Source organism: Physeter macrocephalus, chromosome 16, assembly GCF_002837175.3.
Source record: "Physeter macrocephalus isolate SW-GA chromosome 16, ASM283717v5, whole genome shotgun sequence".
NCBI lineage: Eukaryota > Metazoa > Chordata > Mammalia > Artiodactyla > Physeteridae > Physeter > Physeter macrocephalus.
The window spans coordinates 12,501,499-12,507,859 of record NC_041229.1 but is presented as its reverse complement, the minus strand read 5'-3'; positions in this window follow the sequence as shown (position 1 = coordinate 12,507,859).

Here is a 6,361-nt window from a genome sequence, read left to right as displayed (position 1 = left end):
CCACGTCCCCTGCATCGGCAGGCGGACTCTCAACCACTGCGCCACCAGGGAAGCCCAGCCCTTTCCTTTTTTTGCATTATGTTCTTCTCTCCTTAATGTGGAATTTTCCAGCAAAATGTTTAACTCAGGTGTGAATTTTGAAGATCTCTGTAATATTTTATCTTCTTTAACAAAAAAGAAAGGAAAAACAATACCAAAGTGTGAAATACCGTGCTAGCTTCCACAAGAGTTCCCACGTGGGCTGGGAATCCTTGTTGATTTCTGCAGGAACATTCTTTCTCGAGTCTCCTTCTTTGTGGGCCAGTGTGTAAACATGTAACATGAAGCCATTCCAGAAATGGTAACTTTTTTTTTTAGAGACTGCATATCCAAGAAAATGATGAGATTCAAAGGAATCTCTCTGTTCCTAAATAAATTTGTATGGTGATGATATACAGTATTCCACTATTGGCAAGATGAGGTTTAGATTATTCTGGGTCTTTTGTTGTGCAGGACATGTGAGTGCATGTAATGAAACGGGATGGAGAAAGGGTTTCAAATTGGTGGATTAAGTCTGTGACTCCCCTAACTGATGCTAAAGATGATATACATTAACACAGACTCCAAAGAGAGTTTCTCCTCTTTTTGACAGAACAGCCTTGAGGACAGAGTAGGTAAGAGATTGGCTTCCTCATTTTGTAAGTGGGAGAATGGAAAATGTTTAAGGTCAACTCATTTGTAGACTTTAAGAGGTGAAGGCTGAGGCTAATAGTTCATATCTCAGGATGTCCTGAAGGTCAATTATTCATTATTTGCAATGGAAAGTGATAGATATTTGAGACAAGGGATAATTCAAAAGTCAAATCTATTTGGCTTTGGGATGCACTGTGACTTTTGATGAGAGAGTTGAGGGGCAAGGAAGCTATCCCTGTGGTTTTTCTTGGGTTAATAAAAATTTAAAGAGTTACCATTTCTGAGGCAAACATTGACCTGTGGTGGGAAAGGGAGGCCCTTCAAAAATGTAATGCCTGAAGGGAAGAAACTAAAATTGGCATTAAACATTTGTTGCAAATACTAATATCCAAGGGAGAAATCCATACCTAAATAACCATAAGTTAAGTGTTTTTCATGTTTGGATGGGGCTTATACTAAGACTAATATTTCATGTCATGAAGTGGAAGAAAGCCTGTTGATAGTGGTTACTTTGTCAAGAAAAGATCTAGTTGAAAGGGGCTCGGTATGTGTCAAAGAGACAAGAGGAGCCTGCAGCAATAAGTTAAGTATATAAAGAAATTACTCTGCCACCATGAGCCCATCTGTGCATATCTGTGCATACACACACACACACACACACACACACACACACACACACGTATGTATGCACTGTTCCTTGCATACTCATGGGTGCCAGAGCTGATGCTTTCCTGCAGCAATCTTGGCCACCTTGACATCTTGCTCAGGTGAGTGCTGAAAGCTGATGTCCTGCACTGTCTATGATGCTGGTTTTCACTCATTTGACCCTTTAAAAAATATTTTATTTTTTAAGAGCAGTTTTTGGTTTACAACAAAATTAAGAGGAAGCTATGGAGATTTCCCATAGACCTCCTGCCCAAACACGTTTGTAGCCTTCCCCATTATCAACATCACTCACGAGAAAGTAAAATTTTTTTTTACCAGGAATGAACCTACACTGAGACATCACAATCACCCAAAGTCCATAGTTTACCTTAGAGTTCACTCTTGGTGTTGTACATTCTACAGCTTTGGACTATAGTATAATGATGTATATCTATCATTATAATATCATACAGAGTATTTTCACTGCCCTAACAATCCTCTGTGCTCTACCTATTCATCTCTCTCCCTGCTACGCCCTTACAACCACCGATCTTTTTTACTGTCTCCATAGTTTTGCCTTTTCCAGAATGTCACATGGTTGGAATCATAGTATATAGGCTTTCCAGGTTGGTTTAGTTAGTAATATGCCTTCAAGTTTCTTTCATGTCTTTTCATGAGCTTGATAGCTCATTTCTTTTTAATGCTGAATAATATTCTCTTGTCTGGATGTACCACAGTTTATTTATTCATTCACCTACTGAAGGACATCTGGGTTGCTTCCAAATTTTGGCAATTATGAATAAAGCTGCTATAAATATCTGCATGCAGGTTTTTGTGTGGACATAAATTTTCAGTTCCTTTGGGTAAATACCAAGGAGCGTGATTGTCGGATCGTGTGGTGAGAGTATATTTAGTTTTGTAAGAAACCACCAAACTGTCTTCCAAAGTGGCTGTACCACTTTGCATTCCCACCAGTAACATTACCAGAGTTCCTGTTGCTCCCCATTCTCACCAGCCTTTGTTGTCAGTGTTCAGGATTTTGGTCATTCTAATAGGTGTATAATGGTATCTCATTGTTGTTTTAATTTGCATTTCCCTGATGACATGATGTGGAGCAGCTTTTCACATGCTTATTTACCATCTGTGTATCTTCTTTGGTGAGGTGTCTATTAAGATTTTCGGCCCATTTTTTAATCAAGTTGTTTGTTTTTTTACTGTTGAGTTTTAACAGTTCTTTGTATATTTTGGGTAACAGTCCGTTATCAGATGGGTCTTTTGCAAATATTTTCTCCCAGTCTGTGTCTTCTCAGTCTCTTGATATTGTCTTTCACAGAAGTCTTTAATTTTAGTGAAGTCCAGCTTGTTAATTATTTCTTTCATGGATTGTCTTTGGTGTTGTATCTAAAAAGGCATCACCACACCCAGCGTCATGTAGGTTTCCTCCTTTGTTATCTTTAGGAGTTTTATAGTTTTGTGTTTTACATTTAGGTCTGTGATCCGTTTTGAGTTAACTTTTGTGATTGTGTAAGGTCTGGGTCTAGGTTCATTTTTTCACGTGTGGATGTCCAGTTGTTCCAGCTCCTTCTGTTGAAGACACTATCTTTGTCCCATTGTGTTGCCTTTGCTCCTTTGTCAAAGATCAGTTGACTGTATTTATGAGGGTCTATTTCTGGGCTATTTGACCATAGTTTTCATGAAAGAAATAAACAGAATTACAGTCTAACTGCTCAGCCTCCCGTAGCTTCCATTGTCCATTGACTTGGACAGTTGCTGAACAGAGTCAAACCTGAAAGTGGGTACCAATTCACATTTCATGTCTGTAAGATTCTGTAAAACTCATCATTCCAGTCAAGTTTAACGGAAGCCTGGTTAGCTTCTTCAGCGTCTAATTAAGCACAAGAGAATCAAAGGGCAACAAGCAGTCATTGTTTAGGAGGAAGGAAAGGGAAAAAGAATTGTTGCCGCTGCTTTTTGAACTTGCAAAACTTCGATCTTTAGTTGACTCAAGACTGGTGGGCCCAGCTGTTGGTGCCCAATACTAAGGGCTTTTGATCCAACTCAGAGAATGAGTTTAGTCGCAGACTCAAATTAGGAATCTTGTCCCGAGGCCCCAGCTTGCCGGTTCACTGCCTCTTTTCCCTGTGCACTCTGCATCCCCCTGCTACATTCATGGACTGCTTTTGCTGACTCGCCTGCTTCTCGTGCTAGACTGTGGGGAGCTCCTTGTAGCCGAGTCTGTCTTTTTCTCTCTGTATCCCCATGACTAGCATTGCGACTAGTACATAATACGCAATTCAGGTTTTTAAAAGTTGAATACTTTCTTTTAACCTCTAAACAACTTCTAGTGCCTTTCACTGATGTTAGGAGCTGTGAATATAGAAAAATATAGTACCATCTGTAGTGGAGGCAGACTATCTTGATGGTTAAGAGCATGACCTCCAGTGCCATATTGCCTGGGTTCATACCCAAATCTGCCACCTATTAATCATGTCACCTTGAGCAAGTTCCTCAAGTGCTCTGTGCCTCAGTTTCTCACCTGTAAAATGGGGATAACAACAGTATCCATCTCGTAGAGTTGTTGTGAGAATTAAATGAATTTATATAGATATATATGTAAAGTGCTTGGAACAATGCCTGATACATTAATAAGTGTTATCTGTTATTATCATGATTATTATGATATTATTGTTATTGTTATTCAAATAAATTGGTGGAGATTTTCCTGTCCTCTGCTCTCTCTAACAGCCCAGAACTTTCCTGGGGGACACCACAGTTGACAAGCATATGATTTGGCGGAACAAGGGTTGTGGCCAAAGATATGTGAATTAATAAAATTTAATCCCAAGTAATGGAGCTTGAACCTGGAATCCCAGTCACCCCAGGATAAAGGCCCAATAAAGGCTCCACTGGAAGAACTAGCACCTTCCCTTATCCCCTCAGTCTTTAGACTTCTGAGGCCTTTAATATGTACTCTGTTCCTTCCTGGGAAATGGTGGCAGCAAGAAGATAATTCCAGATTCAGATCTAGAAGAAAAAAACAATACTGCAACAAAAACAAATGGGGAAAAAGTTGAGATGTGCATACTATATGTTCATTTAGTGAAATGGATCTTTACTTGTTTTCTTCCTGAAGGCTATTACTACCTCTTATCTGGTCTTTTCCAACCCACTTGTGACAGGCTGTCTTCTCCAACTCGTCTTATACTGATTTTCATTGAGTCTCTATATAGCAGTGATTCTCAACTTTGGTTGTACAATGGAATTACCTGGGAAACTTGAAAAAAAATTTGACACTCACACAGATTCTTTTTTTTTTTTTCTGTGGTACGCAGGCCTCTCACTGTTGTGGCCTCTCCCGTTGCGGAGCACAGGTTCTGGACGTGCAGGCTCAGAGGCCATGGCTCACACGGGCCCAGCCGCTCTGCGGCATGTGGGATCCTCCCCGGACCAGGGCACGAACCCGTGTCCCCTGCATCGGCAGGCGGACTCTCAACCACTGCGCCACCAGGGAAGACCTACTCATGCAGATTCTGATTTACTTTGTCTGGGATGTGGCCCAGGGAATTGGGATTTTAAACAGCTCCTCAAGTGATTCTATTGTTCTGTCAAGGTTGAGAACCACTGCCTGAATGTGCATACAGATCATTGGGGACTTTGTTAAAGTGCAGATTCTGATTCAGTAGATCCGGGGCTAGGGTCTGAGATTTTGTGTTTTTAACAAATTCTCAGGTGATGTAGATTTTGCTGATCCCTGGACCAGACGTTGAGTAGCAAGGACGTGGAGAGCGTGGTAAAATTATTCCCTTTGCCCAATATCATCATAAGTTTCCTATTATCCGCATAATAAGATGCCTCAGCCTGGCATCTTAGGCTGGCATCAGTCATTTAAGGTCCTCTAACATCAGTGGTCACCAAATGTGACTAATCATCTGAAGATCTATGGGCAGATTTTAAAAGATACAGATTCCTGGGCGTCACACCAAGCCTACTAAAGCACAGCCTTCAAGGTGCGGCCTGAACAAAGGGTATTTTGAAAACACTTCCCAAGTGGTCTAGATGGTCATTAAGGTTTAGGAGCTTCAATATCCTTCCAATATACATTTCCAGGCTCATTGCCCATTCATTCAACCAGCAAACATTTATTGCACCTGCCTCTGTACCAGGTACTAGGGAAACAAAAATGAAAAGAGTGTGATCCTTACTCTTAAAGGGCTGGCAAGACAAATGACCCAAACAAGACTATTTATTATTTCCCAGACAATGGCCTAAATGCTCACAATTCTGCTCAAGGTCTTCTCTTCTTAAGAATGTCTGGGCCCCTCAGCATACTACCTTTGCCTGTCCTGATCAACCAACTCAGATGCTCTCTTTACCCCATTTGCATCTCCACACTTATGTTTGGTTATCTCTTCAAACTTACTTTCCCTGGTATTAAAACAGATCCAGAGGGGAGAGAGGATTAACCCAAAGTGAAGTAACAACAACAATAATTAACATTCATATAACGACTTCCATGCACCAGCCATTGCTGTAAGCACTTTACACATGTAAAGTGTGTAGAATTCTTGCAATAACTTTATGAGACAGCTATTATTATTATCCCCATTCTATGAGTGAGAAAATGGAGGCACAGAAAAGTAACTTGTCCAAAGATACACAGTCAGTAACTGAGCCAGGTTTACCCTCAAGCCTTATACTCTACTGCCAAGGTGGTGACAGGGTTGACATGAGAAGGAATATGTAACTCTAATTTTCAAGCCTGAGCGCTTCCCTGGAAATCAGTTATTTGTGTGCTTGTTTCACAACTTAGACTCCAGCGTGAGGTCAGGGACTATGTCTTTTATCTCACACAGTGCCTAGCAGGGGTGCAAGCACTTAGTAGGTGCTCTACAACTGGTTATGGGATGGGCTGTCCCATCGTGGGGGGAGGGGATGGATATTTATTCTAACAAACAGACAACAAACAAACACATAAGCAAGGGCAAGAGCCTGCAGGTCTCACGTCACTACTAGGTCATCATCACCCCTCACCACCAGCGCCCCG